The following is a 27,182-nucleotide window of genomic DNA, read 5'->3' as shown; positions in this document are numbered from 1 at the left end:
TTGCTTCGAATTTGTGAATGGCAAGAAGATGGCATTCCTAAACTTTGAAGGTACACATGATTGTTGACATGACCCAGTGCATTTGAGGTGGGAACACCCTTCATCATGGGTAACTCTAAATCAAGGGAAAAGCAGAATAATTTCAATTTACATAGGACGAAATGAGATTCAAATAATAAACAACACTGAAGGGCAAAAGTGACCAAGGAGTATATTCGTGGAGGATACCAATGAACCACAATTGACTGAAGAAAGCATGTGAGTAAAGGCTGTAATCAAACAAAAGTGCCCTCACTGAACATGTTATTACCCTGTAATGTGAAAACCAACTGGCTATAAGATCCAAAGAGCAACCTGAATTTATTGATTATCACTCATTAAAGAAAAACAGGGCACAAAAAGGTATGTAATGCCCAGTAAAACATGATGCAACCCAGAGTATGCAAAGTGCTAATGGCGCTAACCAACAGCTAAGAGCATTCTACTTAAAGCAAACCCAATGACATGGTTCAGATGGAGGATCTATAGTGAAACAAATAGAAACGTAAACTACTGGGTGTTGATGGCATTAGATATTGATAGGGTGGATAAGGCAAGCAAAATACCTGTCCAGGTGATGGACATCGTATGAGAAACCATGCCTGGGCTCAAAGCTGCAACATGCTTCGGACAGTGTAGATCACGGCGCAGGAAGTATGCGGATGATGTTAAAAGTACAACCCCTGTAACATGAAGAATGAGACTATATGAGTGATTTGGTGTGTGCAGCATAGAAAAAACATTGTACTAAAAAAATTTGTGAAAACCCAAAAAGTCAAATTGACAAGAATAAGGAAGTAGGGTGCAAATAATACTCAAGACAAATTGACGAAAGGAGATCCACGTTGCCAGCAAAAAACCCAAAAATGAACTGTTAGAGAAAACCAGTCAGTGTTACAATCGCACAAATCAAGTGTCATTTGCCCAAACAACAGTTTACCTACCTGTAAAACGCAGTTAATAGCCCTTCGTGCAATGTCGCCATACTGCTGAGATACAAGACTGGGACGAAAGTGCAATGAACATTTAAAGCCGCCAGAAGTGACGTGTAGAAACGTGCACATATATAAACATAAACGAAAGACTGCATTACAATTAGAACTACTGAGTTGTTTGCAACACCCAAAACAGCATGTCTTCCAACATCACTATGGCCTGTCTGCTGATGCCCTGATGTAGAAATTTACATTGCTACTGTACAATATGCATGACGAGTGTTAGACTTTATGCATAAAAAAAGCAAAGTCAAACGCCATTGTAACCCAAGTGCTGATGACTCAAAGTTCACATCTATAATGCTGTTGTACAATATACAGTATATGTAAGCGATGGGTTGGCTTTGCAGATGGAATAGAAATGAAAGACTAGAGCAGTGGCATGAGATAACCATGAATGAAAACACAGAACAAGAGGCACCACCGTGCTAAGCTACATCTGTACTCTATACTCTGGACATGGCAGAAAATTAACCACAACATTTTCACAATGAAAATTTGCAGCGTTATTAAACAAGCATTTGCAATGCAATAGGTCTCGCATTATTTAAGTTTGAGCTATTAGTACTGTAAATGGCAATGTTTTTATTTACGCGCTATTTTAATTTTCTTTGCATAAAAAGGTACATATAAAATATGTGTTGTAGAAAAGTCATTTATGCAGTATTTACATTTTCTTTGCATAAAAAAGTACATATACAATATTTCTTGTAGAAAAGTTAAACATTTTAATGATGTGCCCAAATAATTTGTATATGTACATTCTAATTGCAAACGGGTGGGGGGGGGGGTGGGGAGGGGGTGGGGGGGGGGTGGGGGGGGGGGGTCTGAAAACTGAAGGAGGGCCTCGGGCCAGAACATCCTAACAATCATATTATTTCATGTTTCAAATTATTTGTGGACACTTTTTCCAAAACAACATACTTGCAATTTAACAGCGAACAACAGGCTGACTCTATTTGGCCCCACCCCCTTTTGCGCCTATGACCCCTGTCCTCACGCCCTTCCCAGTGGAACTCCGGGCAATTTGTGGTATCCCTTAGTAAATCTTTTTAATTTCTAGCACACGAAAGGAGACCACAGTCACTTATGTGCCTGCGTCACCGTGGTGGATTCAAGAAGCTTCCCACGGCGTCCAGTTCTTACTGGAAAGCCGCTGTTATTGGCGAGCTCGCACTGATCCTAAACAAAGTGGTATTTTCTGTGTAACTGGTCCCCCCGGCCAGGGCAGACTGAAGTGGCTCTAACCAGATTTCTACTGCTCCTTGCTCAGTAATTGCTGCTTCTACATGCCGGCTGCAAACCTGAAAACACCTGGAGATCTTTTCCGTCCGTCTGAATTTCTTGAATGAGTGTCCAGCGGCTCTAAATTTACCGGTTGTGTTTTTAATTTGCTACATTAAAATATTAATGAAGCACTCAACAAGAGGAACAATAAAAATACACCCTTTACATTTGTTTCACACCATACTATCCCACTGAGACACCCACACTGCCTTCAGCTACAACCCAGTTGTGCCCGGCTATATATACCTGGATGCAGCTCAATTCAAATTATGCACAAGAGTGATATGCTGCCTAGAAAAAAAAGTACCTTCCTGGAAAAAGCAAACCCTCATATGGATGCAAGATTAAGTAAAGCATGTGAAATGTAAGTAGAACAACATGGCTACCTTAACACTTTTATACTCATTATCCAGAAATCAAGAGGTTTTTTTACTGAAACTTTAAGCACCACTACAGATCTCTGGAGGGACCAGTATCATGGTCCATGGATTATATCCTATTAACCGTGAGCAGTATGGTTTACAAAGACTACATTCCTAAAAACACTGAGCCGTGGTACGCATTTTATAAACTAAAATAAGGAAAAAAGCGGATAAGGATCACATTAATCGGTTTCCACTCCACCCATCAACCAGGTTTTGCAGTACCTCCAGGAATGGTGCATCTCATCACCCAGGGAAAACAATGCTGTTCAAAGAAAGAGGAGAAAACAAAAAGCAGTGCTTCGCTGGCAAACCCTGTAAAGTGGCACTACTGTGTTTGGGTGTTAATAAAACTAATCTGGCCACTTTGTGAACGATCTGTAATGCTTTAGTTATTTATTTATTGTATTTTGAACCCTGAGAGTGCAAATAAGATGATCAGAAGGACAGAGGTTGAAACATATGGGTACAGATGGGTGGATGTCAGGCAGTGGAATACATGTATAGACTTTTTTTCTAGCTACTTCATCTGTTCCATCTGTTGTCTGCCTGTGGTGCAAACTTGTGTAAGAAATGTGGCCTCAACCAAAGTAAGGTCATCAAGGAGCAGGAGGCCCGAGGCTGCACTTTGGAAAATGTCAGAAACACTTCCAACAAAAGTTTTTCGTTTTTCTTTCTTTTTTGGATCCATTTCACAAGGGAACGAAGCACCGTTTCAGCGAGAGAGACAGAAAGAGACGGGGCAGCTGACAACGGCAGATGAGGAAAAGCGGACTTCAAAACTAAATTAATCATACCTGAATACACTGGCACCTAAAGAACCTCCGCAACAGAAGCAGGCTGCACGATCGGGCACCGACCAGTTCTTTGCTTGCCGCTCCTGAGATGCATGCTACACGAATCACGGGCAGCCCCCCTGGCCCACCCACATTGGCAGGCCACAATCAGTGATGGATGCGTGCCACACAGAGACGGTACAGACCTGGCTGCCTTCAGCTCTAGGGGTGGGCGGGGTAATCATGTGCCTGCGGCCTGCGCAGAGGCAGGCCCATTAATCATCGGACCTCCAGGCTCCAGTTCGTGACTGCTGTGCGCGAAGCCTCAGAGAGGTGTGTGATTGTGGGCTCGTCACCCAGTTCAGCAGTAGAATTGTCCTGCGACCAGGAAGTCAGGCAGGCCGGGGGCGGTAATGCGGGACACCTCTGTGACATCATTCCCGGGCCGCGCTCTGATTGGCTGCTGGCCCGGGACCTGACGTGCAACCAGGAAGAGGAGCCGGCAGCAGGAAGTGGCGTGAGCATTGCGGCCCCGGGGCTCCCGTGACCAGGAAGGAGCCCTGGATACTGTTTCCCTTAAAGTCCCGGTCCCGAGATGGGGGACCGGGTGAAGACCCGCGGGGCGAAGCGGGCGCACTGAGGAGGCGGGGCTCCCATGTGGAGAGAGAGCCTGCAGCTGCGGAGGAAGGGAAGGAGCCTGGAGACCCGGGGAGCGCCCGCCAGACACCGGTGAGTGGAGCCGGGAGGAGAGGGGCTGGTGTGTGTGGAGGGGTCTCTGTGTATGCGTGTAGGTGCGGCGGCGACGGGGGTGTGTGCCTGTGTATGCGTGTGTATGTGCGCATGCGTGAGTGCTGTGTATGCGTGTGGCTGTGATGTGCGCATGCGCGAGTGTGGGTGCGCGTGCAGGCAGCTGAATCCAGCCGGGGAGAAGCGCGTGGCAGTTTCTTGTCCGTCATTCCCCCGTGTCAGCTCGCTATAGTTCTCCACCTGGACCGCATCCTTCGGATGCGTGTTCCCAGGCTCGACCTAAAAAGTGAACATTGTGGAAAAAACACAGAAATAGACATCAACCTTGGTGAAACCATAACGATGCATCACCCATGTTGATAATAAAAACTCTGCTCAATGCACTGAGCATGAACATGGGCAAGAAATGTTGACAACAGCACATAAATGCTTACTCACTACAGGACTAACAAAATTAAAAATACACACGACTGTTGGTACCAGAATGTGAACACAATAAAAACTCTGTCCATGTTCATATTCTTAAGTAAGATTAGTCCCTGTTGGTTGGAGTTGAAATACATAGAAGACTCTAAAGAAAACAGGCTACCTCTAATTTGTCATTGAGACCTTGTGGTGCCAGGGTATCTAAGTATTTAATCCAATGTGTCTCCCGCTGTGATAAAAGTTTGGGTATTGGATTGAGGCTTAACCAATATGGTTTCTAAATTTGCAAACTGGAGTTGTGCAATATTGTGCTTATGGCCCATCTAGTGCACGACAAGACATGAGTTCCTGTTGCTGTACCTGATCCTGCTCATTCGTTCCGAGAAGCGTACCTTGATATGCCTCTCTGTTTTGCCTCTGTATGACAAGCCACAGGGTCGTTTAATGGCATAAATTACATGCTGCGTGTTGCAATCTGAAGTGTGATTGAGTTTTATGGATCTGCCTGTCTCGTATGTGAAATGGTGTTAGCATCATAACCTTGCTGCAGTGTATGCAATACTGATACTGCCTCATGCCTTTGTGCGATGCTCCATCAATTTGTTTAGTGGGTGATAAGATTTCTTTCAAGTTGCGAGAACATCCATGGGCAAATAAAGGTTTGTTACGGAAAAGGCCCCTGAAACCTTTTTGAGATTTCAGGAGTACTATTTCTTGGTCTGCTTCTGCAAAGTCTTGTGAATTCAGGAATGCCATATTTCTGCACTTAATGCAAGGACATGGGTGCACTTTTGAGACTTAATTCATTAATTGGGCCCATAATTTGGTCTGTTGTTAACCATGGCCTTTTGTGTTTCTTACATTTCTGTCTCTTTCTCTCTATTGGATAGCTTCAGTGTGAGTGACAGCATTCTGTTCTTTCACAAGGAACACATCGACAAACAGTTGTTTTGTTCAGTGCCAGGAACTACTGTGGCAATGTGTGCTTTTTGAGACCAAAACAATTTTTGCTTTTGCCAATGTTTGTTGTAATGGTGGGCGCCCGGCAGCTTCCAGACCAATAAGGTTTTACAAAAACCATGCCAGAACAAGTCACGAATTGACAAAACCAAAAGGCTGATCAACAATTTCAGGTCTATTGGCTTTACCAATGCTTGTTTATTCTTATGTTTCTCATAATCTTATTAAAACTGGTTACAATGATTTTCCATTATGAATATTTTTGGGGAATACTAGCATACATCAACACATTTTACTAAATGATGCTGCAAAGTAATGGCACCTACAATTTTACAGTAGTTAAGCTAAATGTTTTTGCATTTTTTTGTGAACATTTTATTTTGGAAGCAAAGAATCACCAATCTTGCTTTCAAGCCTCTGCAAATATTTGCATCTAATCAGGCAGCGTTCTCGGAGCACATTTTCACACTGTGCGGGCGATTTAAATAGTGGGCGGGATTCGGACGGCCCCTGACCGTCCTCCGCACACGCCCACCGCGACGCATGACGCCCGGGGGCCGTCATTTGCACCGAAGGGGTTAAACATAGCCTCATATTGCTAAACATTGAAAACGAGTGTACACATTTTTATACTGGAACCTCTGTCAGTGGTGCAGTCTGAGCTTACAACATTTACTTAGAGCGCTAACCCTAATAATAAAGGGTTTTCATTAATGAACCATGAATACAAATTTGAACAGCGTTAACACATGGACACAAATATTACCTTAACTACAGACAATGCTCATCCCGAATCCATAATATTTGACTGTAAACAGGCAGCCAAAGGGTTAGTGCTGTAGGGGGTTGGCCCCACATGTCCCAAGGACAAAATACACATAAAAATGTGTTGCCCTTGACCCCAAACATTATGTCCCGGGCATCGGGCTATAGGAATTCCACATCCCTAAAGTGAAGAAGCCTATACCGCCTTTGTTTTGGTTTTCTCTGATAGGGGACTAGCAGCCTCACCCCTGCTTCCTGCCAAAAAGCTTGAACAGTCTGGGAGGAATATGTTAAAAGGCACACTGCTTGATATTAGACCCCAAACAGGTCCTGTGAAATATACAAACTCCATCTGAAAACTTAATTTAAGTATTAGGCAGAAACCCAAAGTCAGTATTCCATGAATTTCTTGCTGACTGATGCATAGCTGAAAAACTGTGCTAGAGACATTCTACTGTGATTCGGAGCTGGTATCCTTGCCAGCTGGCTTCCTAGCCAGAGCAGAGGTCATACGTCTGCAGAAGAAAGTTCCTCGAAGAAATCCAATGTTAGCTGCCTTGAAGAGAAAATCTTTGACCAAAGGAAAGACAGGGCCTGCATCACTGGAGAGCAACTACTGTGAACCGCAGGGAAGGGAGAGGAACACCGCTGCTGAAGACTGTGGTGACTTTGGTGCATCCACTATGCCCCCATTTGGGCTTTTAGCATACACATCCTTCCACTCCAGCCTGGTAGAGATTGGTGGGGCCACCCTTGTAGCTCTAAGCACTTCACCCCCAAAAGACTGAGCCAGTCACTACTCAGCTATGTTATGCTCTGTATCAGATCAGTAAAGGGTGCACCCATACATTTTTTTTGACTCAGGTTCTGAAGACGGCTCAACCCCTGCTATTCAAAATGTTAATCCTACGCAAGTTTGGTGCTGGTTGCGCCCCTGGATACAATATCAGCAGTGCATATAAACCCCTAAACACTAGCGTAGAGGTGTGTGAGCCACTGAAAGCTCGAGCCGGGCCCAAGTCAGATGACTGGCTCTGGATCAGGCCGAGGTCCTCTTGGATCCTCAAGTCCAAAAACGAGCAGAGCATTCATGTTGCTGCTGCCTACCACCCACACTGTAACCGCACATGCCACGAGTTAAAGAAAAAGCACAAACTTGGTATGAAATATAATCCGTAAGGAGAAACAAATCGAGTGGCTCAGTGACACAAACATAAAACAGAAAGAGATACCAATTAAGTGGTTAAATGACGCAATAGGAAACCAGAAATTCTGGGATTTACGCTGGCTTTACTGCTTGACCATAGTGAGTGATCCTGGGCAAATATTTTATTTCACTGTGCTTCCTTTTTTGTCGGTATTACATTTGAGAGCACTTTGGAATATGTGTGTTAAGGCTGTGTGCTATACAATCAATTCTCCCTGGTCTAATTTAAATAGACTACAATGCTACTCCATAAAAGAATCTAGGCCACTTATGATATGCACATAACAAATGACTTGCCTCTTAATTCACTAATGCTGTTGTCCACATGGCGTGGTGGAGGGAAATTAATATTTTTAAGTTCATGCTTATAAAGTGTCACATTTAATAGATGCCTCTCAATGCAGTGATGTAATCAAATGTATTAAGTTTAAACACTTTCGCATGTTAAAGAAATACACTTTTTTTTAAATTTTAAACAAACTTTATTATAATTTTATATGGTGTTTGTAACCCTACTTATGTGCCAAACATTTTCAGGGGTCGTGAAGCCCATTCACAGACTTGACTCTGCTCTCTCTGTTATTTTGGATATTCCTAGTTTTTTTGCCCTGAGCTGCACCTTCAGGCCTGCACTTTCTGTAATTCAAAATTACTACTTTTCAACCCTTCCTAAAAATACTTGGGGAATGTATAACTTCCCCTACAATATTCCGGAACTAGAGTTAAAATAGTAAATAAGCCTCCTGGAATGTTTTGGGGAAAGTTGCTCTTTCCCCAAAAATTCTAGGACTGGAGTTAGAATAGTAAATTTGACCTTCTAGTGTCCTCGATGCCCACTGCTTCCCTGAGGGGGCAGCTTATAGCTATAAACACAAACAGGCATTATTTTGTTGACTTGCCCACCTCTACGCCAGCTGCACTGTAGCCCCTAAGGTGATTGCATAGCATATTGATTGTGAAGTGACCTTGTATTTTCCTTTGCCGTAAACCGAGTGGAGGCCTGTCCATTAAACAGTATCCAAGAGAGGTTGTCGTCTTGTGTGCATCCTAAACTATTTCAAGGTGATCTCAAATGAGGTCATGAAAAAGGAGGTACAGAAGAAAAAAAGTAAGCACCTAGGGCGTTTCATTATTAGACATTGTGCAATTCCGATCTGGATGGATAACACATTCTTTCCCATTTCTGTCTTGATGACAATTTTATTAGTGGCCCAAGAGTCAAGTTGGTTGTCCTGTGCCTCTTATAAAAGACCTTTATTGTTATTATAAATGGAGCAACATTATAGGCTATTAAACTATATAGAAAAGAGGGGTTTAGTATAGTACACATCTTTTACTGAATTATTTGATGATGGTACTCTCAAGTGTGAACATTACTAAAAGAGGTAGAGGGAAGAAAAATAATTGGCCAGGCTCACACCATTTTTTTTATAGATTTAAGTAACTGCAGAGGTAACACTACTTTTCATACAACAGCTACACCATGGACAGAAACAGTTCAAGCTATACTCCTTCAGAGAATAGGTACTGATAGGGTATCATAAGCACAAACTGTTACCATCACAAGACAGGTACATATCAGGCAGCAGCAGTGCAAGCTTTGATGCCTTTCAGAATAAGGATAGCATGGCAGTAGGGAGCAGGCTTCCTTCCCTCACTGCGGGCGTAAAATAAATTGTCCATTACCTCCTCGTTAGTCTTCCTCGCCACATGACTTACATAGTGAGCTTCAGCTCCACGACAGAACCCTCCCAAGTAAAAAAAGCCTCCCACCCCCTCCAAACATGGCCGACCAGTCACCCCTGACCTCTATAAGAGGTGGGCCGGCCCAACCAACAGCCTGTTTTTTTTGTTCTGCGCGATTCTCTCCAGAGGCGCTGTACAGGTAAGATGGGCCGGCGTTAGCTGGCCCATGGGTTTTGGGGTTGAGGATCCTGCTTTAGCGGTCCCTGGTACCTGGAACTTAAATCCCCCCCCTCTTCCTTCCCCCGGTCCTGTGGGGCCGGTTAGGTGCTGCTATAGCGTGCCAGGGGTTTACAGGGTGGGGGGGGGGGGGCGGCCGGGGGTGTGGGGTGTTTGTGCATTCCCGTGTCTCCCCCGGTCGTTACTGAAGGGCCCTTGCCCGTTTGAGGAAATATAAATTTTTGGTCAAGTTATGTTCCCTATCGTGTACCCCACCTTCTCCATGTACGAGTTTAAAGTGCATGTAACTTCCCTCCTGTGCCAGCTATGAAGACGCAAATACATTTGCGTCCAACGTTAACATGTCCTCTTTCAGACCCACCCTGAATGGGTTGAATAGTCCGTTCCTAAGTATGCTATGCCAACGTCTTTTTGTAGTGTGCTTTACACGTTTTTCAGCTCTGGCAAAAGTAGGCCCGGAATTCTGCCATCGAGCCTTTTGTCTGCCTTCTGACTCTGAAAGCCTCAGCCCAGGCTGCCCAGGCTGCCCCCGTACCTGTGAACTCTGCCTTACTTCCAGCGCGGTCCACCGCGCTCAGCTCAGCCTGCTGCCTGCCAAGAATGAATTCAACCTTCGAGTTATCTGTTTCCCTCTCCGAAGATGCATTCCTGCCTACTAGTTTAAGTAAACATTCCCCCAGCTGCAGAGCGAAAGGGCCTGGCCTTACTGTTTCCGTGCAAGTAATTCATAGCCTCTGTTACCACGCTACCATGGAAGGCCCATGCCCCCACGCTTCTCATGCAGACTCTTAGGCGCTTATACACGCACTCACAGTCAGTATAGAATAGCTTCTGCCCCAGAGACCTTTCCGCCCAGATAGTTCAGTTCCTAAACATCAGATATCAGATATGATAGAAGCACAAGTTGATCTGACATGCCAGACTTCTGTCTCTTTCCGTCAGTTTAAATGTCAAGTCCCCAGCACCCCCCAGCTTCACGTCAATCACACGTCATGCAGCTGCGCGCGCATCCAGGCCTCAGATTTCTGCTGACATTGCAAGATTCTGCTTTTTGTTGCCACCCACTTATGACACCTACCTGTGACGTTTCTCGCACACACTTCTATGTTCACGCCTAGTTCACGCCTCCTAATTACGTATCATGACCACGTGTGTGTTTTATCTTGTTTCTCTCAGCTGTTACGCCTTCTGCATTGACTTCTATTGTGTATATTAAGTATAAGAGTAATGTAATGTCAATAAAATATTGCTCTATCCCTTCTTACACCCCTGTGGTGGTAAGAACCAGATATCCAGGTCATGACCATTCCTTTTTAAGGAATAAAACCCCTAAGAACTCTAACACCACGGACTCTGCGTCTTTCTTTCCGATTGAGTTATTATTGATTAAGTACTTACCTGCATAGAAATTAAGATGGTAAATTAAATATTTACGACATTTTGGCGCCCGAATAGGGACCCCTCCCCCACCTCACGCGCCGGTTGGTGCGTTGCAAACTCTGTCCCCTGCCATCAGTTAGACGGAACCTACGCGTACCGGCAGGATTTCCTGTATCTCCCTCTGGCCCACGGAGGTGACGAAGACTGCAATTAGCACCCAGACGAGGCGGTGAGGAGCGCGGAGGATCCCGACCAGAGCCTAGCCGAAAGAAGCAAGGTCCGAGGTGTCAAGAGGCCCACCAGTTTTCCGAAGTATCCACGTGCCGAGTCGAGTCGAGTCCGGTCCTGTCCAGTCGAGTTTTCCGAGGCCTTCTGTTTCCGTGCTTCCCGGTGAGTACCATTGCTGGGACGTATCTAGACGGGTTTGGGTACACAAGTCCGGTCTGCACTGTTTTAGACAGTGTATCTGTACTGTTTAGCAGTATATCCGATGATTCAAGTTTTTGCACTGTTCTCAGCAGTGTATCTGTGCTGTTTAGCAGTACATCCGGTATAGGGGGTAGTAATAAGTGTTTTTAAATGTCTTTTTCCATGTGATCAATGTCGTTGTATGAGTGACTGTCTTTATGTACATTATTGTGTTCTTGTGTAACTAGCTATATTCAGTATTAAATAGCAAGGATTGAGCATTCAGTATTAAGTGAACAAGATGCCGTTTTTTAACAAGCTAAAGCAAATAGGAACTAGGAAAGGGATGCTAGAGGAAGAAATTCCTATCCCCCCTAGGGACACGCCTGGAAATTTCATGTATCAGAAACATGGCATAGATGCCATTTTGTATCTAGATTTGTGGGCCGATTATACTAAGCATCTAGACGAAAGACACAGGTGGCCCGTTACCGGAACATGGGATGCCGAGTGCATCTTGAAGGTAGAAGAAGCATTATGGAAAAAGAAAGCCAGACAATCTCAGAAAGACGCCATAGAATTTTGGCGTAAGGAATCACATAAGCGAACAGAAAAAGCACTCCGTAGAGAAGACAGACTTAAAGAATCAGATAAAGCTCAAGAAAACGAATTAGTTACTGAAGGGATTCGAATAAAATCAGAGCAAATAGACCGCGCACGAAACAATCTCATAAATGGTATGTATCTTGTGGCCGAAGGTTCGCCTGAAGCCATTTCAGGAATACCGAAAAATCTGCCGCCACCATTAGTTCCAACTAAAGTAACACACAGGACCACTAAAGACATATTCCTGAATTCCTATCTAGAGGATGTAGCTCCCGCTTACACCAATCTGCCTGTCCGAGCCCTGCCTAACGACGGGGACGGGGGTGGTAACCCGCCCCAAGATCATATTCCGCCAGTACCACAACAAGGTTCCCCCGCCCGACAGATGCCCCCTGTTCCACCACCTCCGCCACTTCCCGCACCTAAAATTAATTTACCGAAACAGCTTCTACCTGATCCTACTAAAAGACAAATTCAAGTACCGACACAGACTCCACAAAGAGATAACGCTCAAGCTTCAGCCTCAGGAGGCGCGTCCGGGGGTCCCCAGACCCCGCCGCCAACACGTAGATTACACCTTAAGGATATAAAGAATCCTTTTATACTCCAATCACCCCGTCTCGACTTACTCAAAGAACCGCTTCAAGTTTGCAGATACGACCCAGTACCTGGTAAAGATAATAGGATGTTTTTAGCATCACTACGCTTACGACAAGCTACCGATTACCTACTGTACTTCCCAGGAATGAAAGAGTACCTAGATAGAATATACAATTTTGTCCGGACTGGGGAAGACCCTGACAGTATTAAGGAAGCCATGGCATATCAGAAAGTCGACACTCAAGCGTCTCTACTACGTTTTTTCATAAATTGCTTAATAAGAGAACGAGACAGGCCTGAGACAGACCAGGATGAATTAGATGGACTCAACAAGTGGGGTCAAAATATATCTGAAGGAAAACATGATAAAGGGGGTTGCATATCCAGTATGTACAAGAAAATAAGAAAAGAAGTAATAGAGATACACAAAAAGGAAAAAGAAAAAGAGAATGCCTCCTCCGAGGAGGAGGAAGAACATGAAGAACCAGAAAAGACTACAGATACGATAGCATATGTAGGTAAGGGAGCTTACCTTAGGAAAGGCATTCGTCCAGAAAGCAAGAGAGTTTTTCTCTCTGGCTTAACCAATCCGAATTCTACTGAACATCAGTTCCAGGAGACCGATAAAAGGCTTCGAGACAGAATGGGGTACCATGTACTCAATTCTATGGATGAACAAGAACTAGCTCGGTCAGCAGTATTATGGGCTAATAACCCGGATATATATAATGATGACACAGTAGCACAGACATTCCTGAACCTTTCCCCAGACGAACAGAAATTAGCAGGTGTTTACATGATTCAGCACCTCCTCACGTTATACAGAAACCAACATTCTGATCCAGGTCCCTTACACGATACATTAGAAGAACTACTCATGGATAGATGGAGAGGTTTAAGCACCAAATTAATTCAAATAATTCTAGAACAACGCCACAGATATAACACTTTCATAAGCTCCGAATATGTTCCCGCTCCGCCCCCAGGAAGGAAAATGTACCATATGGAACGTCTGCATGGCATAGAAAGTCAGAACCCCTTACGAGAAGTGCATCCAGTTATGGGTGAGGATCATAACTTGAAACGTGTGTATGTACACACGCCTCTGACTAAGTTAGAACTGTTAGAAATGAAGAAACTAGTACTGTGTCATGATAAAGACCCTGCAGGTTTTCACAGAGAACTTAAAGACATGTTACTGATGGGGGATTACACATATGAAGATATCATGAAAATGTTAAAGGTACTGCTGCCCACGGGCATCTACGAGAAACTCAAGGAGAAAGAATGGGAGGTGGGAGAGAAAAAGATTGTATGGGCAGAAATAGAAGACGAAGAGAACAAACGTGTCCCAGGGGTAGGCCTTGGGGAGAAAACTAAAGCATTACCAGGTTTGATAGTACAGGTTCTGCCAAGATTATTGACAACGAGAAAGGAAGATTGGGACGCCATCTCGTCCTGTAAACAGAAACACGATGAAGATACTAGTGACTTCTATTCAAGATTCGAGAAATGTTTCATTATTAATAGTGGCCTTAAACCAAGTAGCGAGTCATATCCGCATCTTTTTGTATCAAAATTAGTCGAGAATTCCCTGCCATTAGTTAAGAACCGCGTGTATAAAGTTGAAAGTACTTGGCAGGCAAATACGCCATCCCAGATGTTACAGATGTTACAATACCATCAGAACAGAATTAGAGAAGAACAAGATCAGGAACAGAAACGCATGAAAGACACAAAAATGAAAATGTTAGTCGCCCAGTCGGTTCCAGCCGACGGTCAGAGAAAAGGTGCGACCCAGACAGGTCATTCCGCAGCTCCCGTTAAAGGGACATGCAATTATTGCAAGCAGCCAGGTCACTACGTACACGAATGCCCAGTTCTGAAACATAATATAGCGACAGGTAAAACTAAAGAAAGACCGCATCCGCCTAGACAAGACCATAACCAGCATCAGTCTTCACAGAATACACAGCCTACGCATGCTCCATCGCATACAGCACAGACAGTAGCGGTATCATCGCCACAGCCCATTGCCGCAACTCAGCAAGTTTCACAACAGATGTACCAGTATGCCCAGTCCGCTTATCCCGATTATCCACGATATACATGAAACAGCCTAGAGAGGGAAGGTGGCTTGCCTCTTATTGAAATTCCTGTAGATCAAGAGGGTCCTTATGTACATAGTCAAGTATTGGGAAAAGACAGAAAGTTTTTAATCGACACAGGGGCAAGTCGTACCACAATCAGTCATGATGAAGTTCCAGGGGCACCCCTCTCAGGCTCACAGAATGTTTCCCTTGGTTTTTCAGGACAGCCTATTGTAAATGAGGTATCGAAACCAGTTCCCCTGGCTGCGGGTCCATTATCACGTGTTACAGACCTGTTACTCACGAAATCATGTCCAGAAAATCTGTTAGGAATAAAAACATTGAAGGCTCTAGGAGCCGTGATCTGTTGCTCCCCGGAGGGAGTTAGACTCTTTCTGCGGGATTTCAAGGGTCATTATGTGTTACGTGAGTTTGATGTCAGATTGAAAAATGTACCAGATCACCTGTGGGCAAAAGGCCCAACTGATGTAGGTTGTATGCACATTACACCATACCGTGTTACACTCAAACAAGGTGTAGTTTTACCCAGAATCAGACAATACAAGTTACCACCCGATGCTGTAGTGGCTTTACTGGAAATCATTGAAGAGCTCATTGCCCAAGGAGTGGTTGTAGAAACCGACTCCAATATCTGTAATTCACCCATCATTCCGATCCTTAAACGTACTGATCCCAATGCACCGCCAGTATATCGGCTGGTGATTGATTTAAGAGAACTGAATAAATGCATTATTCCACAGTACCCTGTGGTTCCCGACATATCATCCCTATTGACTGCTATCGATTCAGAAGCAGCGTTCTTTACTGTAATTGACCTCAAGAACGCCTTCTTCAGTGTACCTATTGATCCAGAGAGCCAATATCTCTTCGGATTCAGTTTAAATGGACGAAGTTTCAAATTTTCACGTGCCCCTCAAGGATTCACAGAAAGCCCCAGCATCTATAGCCAAGCACTGAAAAGACAACTTGATTGTTTCACAATGCCAGTTAACACCGCTTTACTGCAATACGTCGATGATCTGCTGATCACCGCACGAAGTGAGCCCGAATGTGAACAAGCATCACTGACAGTTTTACATTTTCTGGCTGACAAGGGACACAAGGTGTCTCCTTCGAAGCTACAATTCTGTGTTCAGCAAGTTGTGTACTTGGGTCACTTGCTGTCCAAAGTGGGGAGACAGCTCACTCCCGATCGCATTCAGTTAATCGTAAATATGCCACAACCTCAGACACAAAAGGAAGTGCGGGCCTTTATAGGCCTCACCTCGTACTGCAGACAATGGATTCCCCAGTATGCATTTCTAGCCAAACCACTCATTCAGCTAACAACACAGGAGGCAGCGACTTCGACTGTCCTCCCTTGGACTCAGGAACATACACAGGCTTTTGAAGAATTAAAGAAGGCTTTATGCCAAGCACCAGTTCTAGCGACACCATGTTACAGCAAACCTTTTACACTTTTTGTTACAGAACGTGAGGGTACAGCATTGTCTGTCCTCACTCAAGATCAAGCAGGTTCACATAAGCCTTGCGCTTATTTTTCAAGTACATTGGATTCAGTAGCTCAGGCACTCCCTGCGTGCTTGAAGTCAGTAGCAGCAACAGCATTAGCAATCAGACAGAGTGACTCAATTGTTTTAGGACATCCATTAACAGTTCAAGTTCCACATTCTGTAGAGGTTCTTTTAAACAGAACCCAGACTCAGCACTTGACTATAGCACGACTGACAGGTTATGAATTAACACTATTCCAGCCACACATAGAAATCAGACGCTGTAGCATTCTGAACCCCGCAACATTGTTACCTACAATTATGACAGATCCAACCCCGCATGATTGCATAGAGATCATTAATACAGTAACAAAACCTCGACGAGATCTAACAGATGTTCCACTGGAAAATCCAGACCTGACACTTTATGTGGACGGTTCATGCATGAGAACAACTACAGGAGAATTAGTGGCCGCCTATGCCGTGACCACTGAAACTGAAGTTAAAGAAACACATCGTATTGACACACTGTCTGCTCAAGCGGCGGAGCTCATCGCTCTGACCCGAGCTTGTATTCTAGCCAAGAACAGAAATGTTAACATATACACTGATTCCCGCTATGCGTTCGGAGTCGTACACGACTTCGGCATGTTATGGCAAGAAAGAGGTTTCTTGACCTCTCATGGTGCCAAGATCCAACACGGTTCCCTCATTCAAGCACTGTTAGAAGCAATACATTTTCCCTCGGGCATATCCGTTATGAAGTGTAAAGCACATACTAAAGTTACAGATTCTGTTTCCCAGGGTAACGACCTGGCAGACCAGACAGCAAAACATACAGCATTGACTCACGCCCAGACTACTGATGTGACAAAGACAATAGTACCAACTCAGTGTATGTCAGTCAGGGATCCCACCCTAGACGTAATCGATATTCAGACACATGCCACTCCAGATGAAATAAAGAAATGGACTGAACTAGGAGGGATCCAGACAGATCAAGGATGGGTCACAAAGGGAAAAACTACATGGTTCCTCCCCGACTCAATGGTCCAAATCATGAAAAACACAGCACATAGTCCTGCACATCTAGGAGAAAAAGCTATGTTAGACAGTTTACAGAATCTCTGGTACAACAAACACTTACGAGCAGCAGCAAAACAGAAAGTGCGTACTTGCATGATCTGTTGTCAGTTCAATCCAGGTAAAAGCGTCCCTGTAGAGCAAGGTGGATTTCATCCTCCCGATCACCCTTTTGAAGTCCTCCAGATGGATTATATCCAGATGGACCGTTGTCGAGGATTCAAATATGTCCTCGTAGTTGTTTGTGCACTTTCTCGTTGGACCGAAGCATACCCAGTCTCAGATTACACTGCCCCGACCACTGCCAAGCAGCTGGTTCGAGAATTCTTCCCACGATACGGCCTGCCTCGTGTCGTGTACTCAGATAACGGACAGCCGTTCTCATCCGAACTCATGAGGCATGTCTCCCTTTTGCTAGGATATCAGTGGAGATTCCATTGTGTCCGACATCCCGAAGCCGCAGGCCTTGTAGAGAGGCATAACCAGACACTTAAGACCCGCCTTGCCAAAATATGCCAGGAGAAAGGGGTCGACTGGATAGTCGCCCTGCCAGTTGCACTGTTCTATATGAGAATGGTTGCCCACTCGAGATCAGGACTATCCCCGTACGAAGTGGTCTTTGGTAGACCACCGAATATGTGGGGGACGCCCATTCCTAAGAAAATTACTGATGTTGATTGTAACATGTTGACAGATTACCTTGCCTCCTTGATGTCTGCACTCCAATCATGTCGTTCACAGGTTGCCGCAGCCTTTCCTGACAACACTGATGTAAAGCCGCATGATGTCCGTCCTGGCGATCTGGTCTTAATTAGGAACTTCGACAGGAAAAGTCCGCTGGAGCCCCGCTGGAAAGCGCCGAAGACCGTCCTTCTTACTACGAGGACCGCAGTGAAGGTGGAGGGCAGAAAGGGGTGGGTCCACACGAGTCATATTAAACAATGCAACGAACTGAAACCAGACCCTGACTCGTCCACCCCCACCAAAGACTGTATTAAACCTAGTGACTTTAAAGTACCCGAACGAGAGAAAACTCCGCAAGAGGAGTATAAACAGAAACTTCGATCTAGCAAGTCAGACAGTTTAATTGTTTAAGTCCTCCCCTAGGTGAATCGGTTAAATAGTTTCTGACATGTATCCCCTAGATCGAGATAGAGAGAGAGAGAGACAATTCAAGAAACGTACCTATTGCAAATCGCTGCGTAGTCACTGTATAGTGACATTATTAATTATGTTTTTTCTAAGTCTTCTGATTATTGTTGCAAGTATACTGCTTCCCATCTATTACCCTATTTTCAAGCGTGAACAATCTGCTTACAATGTTTCTGCTGAACATTCTTTTAGTACATTACCCCCTCACGAATTATCTTACAGACTTGCGCTGCGCAACAACACATTCATTAGCATGTTACATCACTCCCATCAGACGAGCAATGCTACAAACTGTTGGATATGTGGCCGACTCCCTCCCCACCAGAAATACAAGGGAGTTCTGCCCCTCTTTCCGTATTCCTTCACTCACAATGGCTCCTGTGGTGCATGGAGTAGATTGATTAATTCTTTAGATTCTGATATTGCTGTTACCCGCGAAGGGGGCTGGGTTTGGGGAAACCTGAATTCAGTTCTGTTCGACGTCTGTTACCCTGATAAAAGTGGACGATCCGTTAGAATAGGAACTGATCTAGAAAACGAAGTATATGGATTAGGTAATTACACAGTTAACCTTATGATTCTTACTATTGAGTCCGAAGCTGCACCCATTCTCCCCGCTATGTCAGTATTACCAGTCACAGGTCATCTTTGTGTTAGAAAGAAAGGTTCAGTACACTTAGGTCATAGTAAATGTACTACTGTGGTCGAATTCACTGATGAGGGTAGGTCCTCATTTCGAGCTACACGTCATTCCTACTTTGTTTGTGGCCATACCGCATACATACGTTTACCTCCAGATTGGGATGGTACCTGTTACATTGCTTTCCTTCTGCCACCTGTTTTCCTAGCCCCTCCTGATTACCACAGAAATACAAACCTAGTAAAGAGCAGACTCAGAAGAGATCTCCCGATTGTCGACTATACTGAAACGGCATGGGAGCAATACACAGATTTCAATAAAGGATTCTTTTTCTTCACAGGTCCCGTCCAAAACAGCAAATTAATACGTAGATTAACTAGAACACTTGAAGCAGTAGTACATGAAACTGCCTCTGCCCTAGGTAACTTAACAGAGGAGCAGTCTGCTATGCGGATTGTTGTCCTTCAAAATCGTCTCGTTATTGACGTCATCTTGGCAGATAGAGGTGGAGCTTGTAAGGTCATCGGGTCAAGTTGCTGTGTTTTCATTCCAGAAAACGCGCCATCTGTATACAAAGCTATTACACGTCTTCACAAAATTGCAAGTTTAATACATCAGAATCCAGGCACCTGGACTTGGTCCGGTTGGTTCTGGACAACGTTGACCGCTTGGGGATGGAAGATCCTATCCTTCCTAGGCATTGGCCTTGTCATAGTATTCAGTTGCTGCCTGTGCCTACAGTGTGGGCCGGCGATATGTGGACTGTGCGCCACATCGTGCATTGAACATTCCAGTTTTCTCTCAAACCGACAACGGAAGAGAGACGAGCAAATTATGTTACAAGAACAGACTGATCGATTCATGATGATCGAGATATCATGAAGGGTCCGTAGGGAACAAGGAGGGAATGAGGAAATATACATTTTTGGTCAAGTTATGTTCCCTATCGTGTACCCCACCTTCTCCATGTACGAGTTTAAAGTGCATGTAACTTCCCTCCTGTGCCAGCTATGAAGACGCAAATACATTTGCGTCCAACGTTAACATGTCCTCTTTCAGACCCACCCTGAATGGGTTGAATAGTCCGTTCCTAAGTATGCTATGCCAACGTCTTTTTGTAGTGTGCTTTACACGTTTTTCAGCTCTGGCAAAAGTAGGCCCGGAATTCTGCCATCGAGCCTTTTGTCTGCCTTCTGACTCTGAAAGCCTCAGCCCAGGCTGCCCAGGCTGCCCCCGTACCTGTGAACTCTGCCTTACTTCCAGCGCGGCCCACCGCGCTCAGCTCAGCCTGCTGCCTGCCAAGAATGAATTCAACCTTCGAGTTATCTGTTTCCCTCTCCGAAGATGCATTCCTGCCTACTAGTTTAAGTAAACATTCCCCCAGCTGCAGAGCGAAAGGGCCTGGCCTTACTGTTTCCGTGCAAGTAATTCATAGCCTCTGTTACCACGCTACCATGGAAGGCCCATGCCCCCACGCTTCTCATGCAGACTCTTAGGCGCTTATACACGCACTCACAGTCAGTATAGAATAGCTTCTGCCCCAGAGACCTTTCCGCCCAGATAGTTCAGTTCCTAAACATCAGATATCAGATATGATAGAAGCACAAGTTGATCTGACATGCCAGACTTCTGTCTCTTTCCGTCAGTTTAAATGTCAAGTCCCCAGCACCCCCCAGCTTCACGTCAATCACACGTCATGCAGCTGCGCGCGCATCCAGGCCTCAGATTTCTGCTGACATTGCAAGATTCTGCTTTTTGTTGCCACCCACTTATGACACCTACCTGTGACGTTTCTCGCACACACTTCTATGTTCACGCCTAGTTCACGCCTCCTAATTACGTATCATGACCACGTGTGTGTTTTATCTTGTTTCTCTCAGCTGTTACGCCTTCTGCATTGACTTCTATTGTGTATATTAAGTATAAAAGTAATGTAATGTCAATAAAATATTGCTCTATCCCTTCTTACACCCCTGTGGTGGTAAGAACCAGATATCCAGGTCATGACCATTCCTTTTTAAGGAATAAAACCCCTAAGAACTCTAACACCACGGACTCTGCGTCTTTCTTTCCGATTGAGTTATTATTGATTAAGTACTTACCTGCATAGAAATTAAGATGGTAAATTAAATATTTACGACACGTTTGTGGGCTTCGGGACCGGCGCTGGGGGTTCTCCTGTGTGTGTGCTGGGGCTCCGGTTGCTTTCAAACGCCTATGCGTGGGTCCTGGGTACTCGCGCTGTCGTGCACTGCACGACCCTGCCTGCCGCGTTGGTACTGGCGCGTTTCCTTGGCACTCGCACTTTGGCTTTAGCTCGGTGTGCGCAGGCTTCGCATGTGTGTGGCCCCGGGTTCTTTCCCGGTTTTCACTTGCAGTACAGGCGTCTCCGGGTGTCCCGGTTCTCTGTATTGATGCACTTGCATACTCGTGCCTCGCATGGAGCTGCGGTTGGGATGCGGGTCCTCGGGGTCCGTTTTCCATTTCACTTCAGGTTCGGTAAGACCGCCTGGGATTACCAGGGGCTGTTGGCTAGCCTACGGCCATGCTTGAGGTGCGCTCCGGGGGCGCATCAGTTGTGCGCGACGCTCCTACGGCGGTACTTGCACTGAACCTTGCCGGGGTTGTGAGCCTCGGAGTGCTTGGGTGCCTTTGCTTCTTCATTGATACGGCGCGTACCTGTCTGGGGGCAGCGGGGGCGGGCTCGGTCCTACCTCATTTGTCTGCGGGTCCTCGGGGGCTCCGCTGACCGGGTCCAGGTGCTCCTATGCTGCCGGCCTGGGTCTCGGTAGCGCGGCGCTGGTCGCTGCCGCCTACGATCGGGATTTTCTTTGGCTTCCCTAGGGCCTGCGGCTGGTTGCCGCGCTGGGGTTGGCTCCGGGCCTCTCCCGCCTCTTGTGGGCGGGGTTTTGTTTCCGCCAGGTGCGGCCTGTGTATGCCTTCGTCGGCCACGGCTGAAGAGAGCACTAGCAGGCGAGAGGTCGCTACATGCCCACGGAGCTGTGCAGACGCCCATAGGGTCCAGGGGTTCGCCTCCCGGTGTGTGAAGGAATTAAAGTCTCCAGACATTTATTCATCCTCCGACCACCACAGCTCTTAGAAGACGTCCTCAGGCAGCTCTGCTAATGCACGGCTAGGTTCCCCTGCTGGCGCGGCTGTTTGGTTTCATGCCTTTTCACTGCAGCCACAGTTTTGATGTGCGCTCCAGGGGCACGATCAGTTCTTGCGCGGACAGGCGTGGGTTCGGATCCCACTTCTGAAGTTCCGTTCCAGCGTCCTGGGGGCCCGTGTTTCCTCCTGTGGGGAGGTGTGCTGTGTAGTCGGAACTTGGCACACCCTGAGCCGTCAGGATGGCCGAGTGTTCTATGGCGCCGGACTCAAGTGAGTTTGTTCTTCTGTGATGCTGAGCCTTCTGGTCCCCTCATGGTGGCGTGGGTCCTGGTCCCTCTTCTGTCGCCGTCGGCAGGGTCTCCCTTTTCCTGCGCTGTCCCTACTGGATGCCCTTGCGCGGCGGGTTGCCCTGCCCCATCCTCGCCTCGCCTCCCTCTCGATGGCCCCGCTCCGTCGGAGGGGGTAGGGGGTGGGTGGATATTGTGTTTCTCGCCTGTCTCGGTTGGCTTGCATTTCCCTCCTCCGGCGGCGGTGGTGGTTGTTCCCGGGGTTTCTCTGGGTGCGTTCTCTACGCATGTCTCCGGACTCCCTTCCTCTGCTTGCGTCCGTTGTGATGGGCGTTGTGGGGGTATGGTACGTCGCCTTTCCCACTCTGGATGCGGCTACGGCCGCTGTGGGGCCGCGATGCTGGCTCAGACGTCTAGTCTGGCTGCGTCCATGTCGACGGTGGCGGCCAGGGGTGCTTTGCTCTGGTGGATTCAGAGTTTTCTGCGGGTGGCCTATTTTGGCTGTCTCCTGTCCTTTCGTTTGGGGCCCGCTCCCCTGGGCTCGGCCTACCTTGGGTCTCCTCGTCCGCCTGTGGGTGAGGGCGTCCCGCCCTTGCATGGGTTGGGACCTACGGCCATACCACCCTGATAGCAGGGTGTCGGTCTTCACGAGGTGCGTTCATGTTTGGCTTCCGGGCCCGAGCTTCGGCTATTCTCGGTCTCGTCCTGGTGCTGCCGCTCCCTTTTCGCCACTAGATCCTGGCTTTCGGCCGTCTCCCTCCGGGGGGTTCCCTGTGGGGGGGGTGTCTCCCCCGTTTCGTCCCGGCTTGGGACGTGTCTGTCTCGGGTCTTGGGCTTTTCGGAACTACGGCCATACCACCCTGAAAGCACCTGATCTCGTCTGATCTCAGAAGTTAAGCAGGGTCGGGCCTGGTTAGTACCTGGATGGGAGAGAGCCTGGGAATACCAGGTGCTGTAGGCATGCTGGCCGGTGTGCAGGTCTTGCTTGTCATGCGGGCCTTCCTCGGGGTCCCGCCTTCTCGGGGGTTCGGACATCTGCTCCTTCCTTTGTCTGCTCTGGAAGGTTTCTGGGATGTTTTCGGCTAATGTATCCCGCCATTCCGCGCTTTTGTGTTCGGTTTGGCTCTCGGCGGCTTTGCTGCTTTTTCTGGTCTCCTTCCTTCCGTGTCCCATGGGTTTTCCACTCTCAGTTACGGGTGCTTCCGTTGGGCTTGCCTTCTGGCCCATGGGTGTGGGCTGTGCACTCCCCTCCCTCGGCACCCTGCTCTATGTACGGTGGTCCCTTCTGTGCCCGTCTCGGGCCTGTCCTCCTTCGGGGGTCGTGTGCCTGGGCCCGGTCCTCCCCTCTGCTTCGTTCGGTGTGGGGTTGGCTGGTTGGTGTGACCTGCGGCCGTCCCTCCCTGTTAGCACCTGATCTCGTCTGCTCTCGGAAGTTATGCAGGGTCGGGCCTGGTTACTACCTACATGGGATCTCGCCTCCCCGGGGGTCTTGCCTCCCTGGTTTCCCCGTCCTGGGTGGTCACGTCCGTTGCCTCCTCGGCTGGGGGGGGGGGCGGCCTTGGGCGCTGGGTCGATTCCGGGATTCGCCTGCCGGCACACTGCTCCTCGATCTGTCAGGAGTTGTGGCAGTCCTCCTGGCCTGCCGTCAATTTTGTTCCTTCTCTACGGGATCACCATGTCTTGGTCTGGACAGACAACCAGGTTGTGAGGAGCTATGTCAACCATCTGGGGGGGTGCAGGGTTCGCTCCCTTTGGTTTCTGACTCAGGAGTTGTTGTCTTGGGCGGTGTCGTCGGTCCTGTCTCTTCAGGCTGTCTACCTCCCGGGGTCCGACGATGTGGAGGCGGATCGACTGAATCGGATTCATTGCCTTGTCTCTCCCTGACCCCGGTGGTATTTCGGCGCCTGGTGTCTCACTTCGGTCTGCCTCTGGTGGATCTGTTAGCGGACGGGGACTCGGCCCTCCTACCCGAGTTCGGCTCTCTCCCCCCGGTTCTGGGGGTGTGGCGTGTGGATGCTCTGTCATTCGCCTGGCCATCCGGTCTGCTGTACGCATTTCCCCGTCCCCCCTGATTCCCCGGGTCCTCTGCTAGATTCGCTTGGACGGAGCCAGGGTGCTTCTCGTGGTTCCCGGCTGGGTCCGCCGCCCCTGGTTCCCTCTCCTTTGCGAGCTGGCGGTTCAGGCCTCCGGGCCGCTCCCGGTTCTGCCATTTCAGTGGTTGGGCCCCCCGCTCCCGGTGTCGCGCCGGCTCCATCTGCAGGCCTGGCTCTTGAGCGGGTGACACTGCTTGCTCGGGGTTGTTCCTCTGGGTTTGTGGATTTGCTGCAAGGCTCCCGCAGGTCTTCCACCTTATCTTCCTATGCCCGGCACTGGGCTTCTTTCTCGCGTTGGTGCGGTCGGCTGGGTGCTGACCCCGCCTCCGTGGATCCCTTGAGGGTCTGGGATTTCGTTGCTGAGGGGTTTTCCTTGGGCTTGGCCCCTTCCTCCCTGAGGGCCCGGTGGGCTGCCTGGCGGGCCTTCCACGGTCTGGCTTTCGGCGGGCTGGGTCCCCTGGTGGCTCGTTGGCTCCGGAGTTGATTTCTCCGTCGCCCTAGGACGCTCTGCCTGTCTCCCCCTTGGGTTCTCCCTCTCGTTCTGCGAGCCCTTCAGGGTCCTCCCTTTGAACCCCTGGCCTCTGTGGCTGTGTGGTTTCTCACCTTTATGGGGGTTTTCCTGGTGGCCGTGGTGTCTGCCGGGCGGTGGGGCGAGCTGGGTTCGTTCCTCCGCTCCCCTCCCTTCTTGCGGGTTTTGCCGGTCAGGTTGCTTCTCCGTCATGTCCCCCGTATTCTTCCCAGGGTTCCTTCCCTGGTGATCCGGGCTCGGGAGGGGTCTTTACCTTCTTTCCCTCCCGACACGGTTCCTTCCTTGTCCTTGCTGGATGTCCGGCGTGCTGTTTTGGTTTCTCTTGAGCGCACGTCTTCCCTTTCCCGGTGTGATGGCCTGTTCGGGTCTTTCGATATGCATCGCTGGGTTCGGTGGTTCCGGCGGGGGTCCAGGGTCGTTCCACTAGGAGTGTATCTGTGTCCTGGGCGGTATACACCTGTTACAACGCAACTTTTACAACTACCTACTGTTACAACGCAACTTTTACAACGCATACCATTACAACGCATTGCGCTGGGGGGCGCTCTAGGATAGGGAATAAGTATAATTTACTATCCAACACCTTCCCTAGTGTCCACGGGGACTGGAGTTAGAATAGTAAATTATACTTACCACTATCCAGCACCTCAAAGCGCTATGCGTTGTAATGGTATGCGTTGTAATGGTCGCGTTGTAACAGTAGGTAGTTGTAATGGTATGCGTTGTAACATGGTACATCCGTCCTGGGCCTTCTTCAAGGGTGTCTCCGCTGAGGAGTTTTGTCGGGCGGCGACGTGGTCGTCCCCCCACAGGTTCATGGTACACTATCGCGTTGTATTGGGGGGTTCTGTCCCTGGGGACTTCGCTGGGGCCGTTCTGAGTGCGGGAGCTGTGGCTCCCTGATGGCCTTTTCTTTGTGTCTTGATTCAGGTTTTCTGTCATTCCTGTTTTCTTTTCATTGGAATATTTAAACCTTGTGTTGGTTTATCTGCATCACCGTGTTGTGTTGTTCTTCTTGTGGTCAATGAAGCCTTTTGGCTTGGGTATTTGCTCACTATGTAAGTCATGTGGCGAGGAAGACTAACGAGGAGGTAATGCCCAGGTTACTTACCGGTAATCTTCATTACTCCGAGTATAGTCTTCCTCGCCACATGAGTTTCCTCCCCCCCTCCCTGTCTGGCTATCGGCTTCATTGTTTGCTTGATAGTTCAGGCTGTTGGTTGGGCCGGCCCGCCTCTTATAGAGGTCAGGGGTGACTGGTGGCCATGTTGGGAGGGGGTGGGAGGCTTTTTTTACTTCGGAGGGTCCTGTCGTGGAGCTGAAGCTCACTATGTAAGTCATGTGGCGAGGAAGACTATACTCGGAGTAATGAAGATTACCGGTAAGTAACCGGGGCATTTCCTGCAGAACAGATCCAACAGGACAGAGTTGAACAAACTTTCATCGCTCATAAAGTATGAACACTTAAGACGTGGGTGACATGAAGGTTAAAGACAGATCTCTAGAGTGGGGGCTTAATTCACTGAGAATAGTATGTCTAGAAGGACGAGTGAGTGAGTGCGAGTTCTGACACCATTCTGTTGTGGGTTAAATTCTGTTAATTCGTTAGCTTTCCATGCATTGAGAATGTTCAGTAACCTGACAAGTCATTGGTATTTGGAGCAGTCTCACTAAGCCTAAGTAACTAAGCTCCAGACAGACACACAGGTGCCAACCTTTTCAACAAGTTCTGAATGCACGTGGGTCAGGCTCAGTGTAATTCGTCTTAGCCTTGGTACTGCATCTGTTCAGAGCCTTGAGGGGTGATAGAGGATGGGAGTCCGAGTAAATGTAGTTGGAAAGGAGCCGGAAAGTGCGAAATTAAGCAATTAAATAAAAGAAATGGAATATGCAACGGAATTACATGCAACATAAATTTAATTAAAAATTAAAAAGGTGCCACCCAGTCTCCTGCAACACCCCTTCCGCTTCGCATACCCGACTTTAGTACCAGATATGTAAGCAACACTGCAAGCAGAACCAGCCTGGCAGAGAATGGCCGAACAGGTGTAGGTCGACACTCACCATGAAAGTTCCATGCCCGCCCGTCGCGACGAGCTCGTTGCAGACCAAGAGACCAGCGGCCGCAGACGCACGCTTAGA

At 47.7% G+C, this 27,182-nt stretch overlaps 1 long non-coding RNA gene and 1 pseudogene across 1 annotated transcript; one reads left to right on the top strand and one right to left on the bottom strand.

Moving 5' to 3' along the window:
- On the bottom strand, positions 1 to 27,182 carry LOC147747467 (uncharacterized). The gene is made up of 3 exons (XR_015299544.1): positions 27,105 to 27,182; positions 606 to 722; positions 1 to 115 (listed from the first exon to the last, which is right to left on the bottom strand). It is a non-coding gene; the product is annotated as an uncharacterized LOC147747467 (long non-coding RNA).
- LOC147747468 (5S ribosomal RNA) lies at positions 23,261 to 23,379 on the top strand (annotated as a pseudogene).

The sequence above is a fragment of the Lissotriton vulgaris genome, chromosome 1_1, assembly GCF_964263255.1.
Source record: "Lissotriton vulgaris chromosome 1_1, aLisVul1.2, whole genome shotgun sequence".
Classification (NCBI taxonomy): Eukaryota; Metazoa; Chordata; class Amphibia; order Caudata; family Salamandridae; genus Lissotriton; species Lissotriton vulgaris.
Note: the sequence above shows the minus strand (reverse complement) of the source record. Positions and strands in the feature narration are given on the sequence as shown.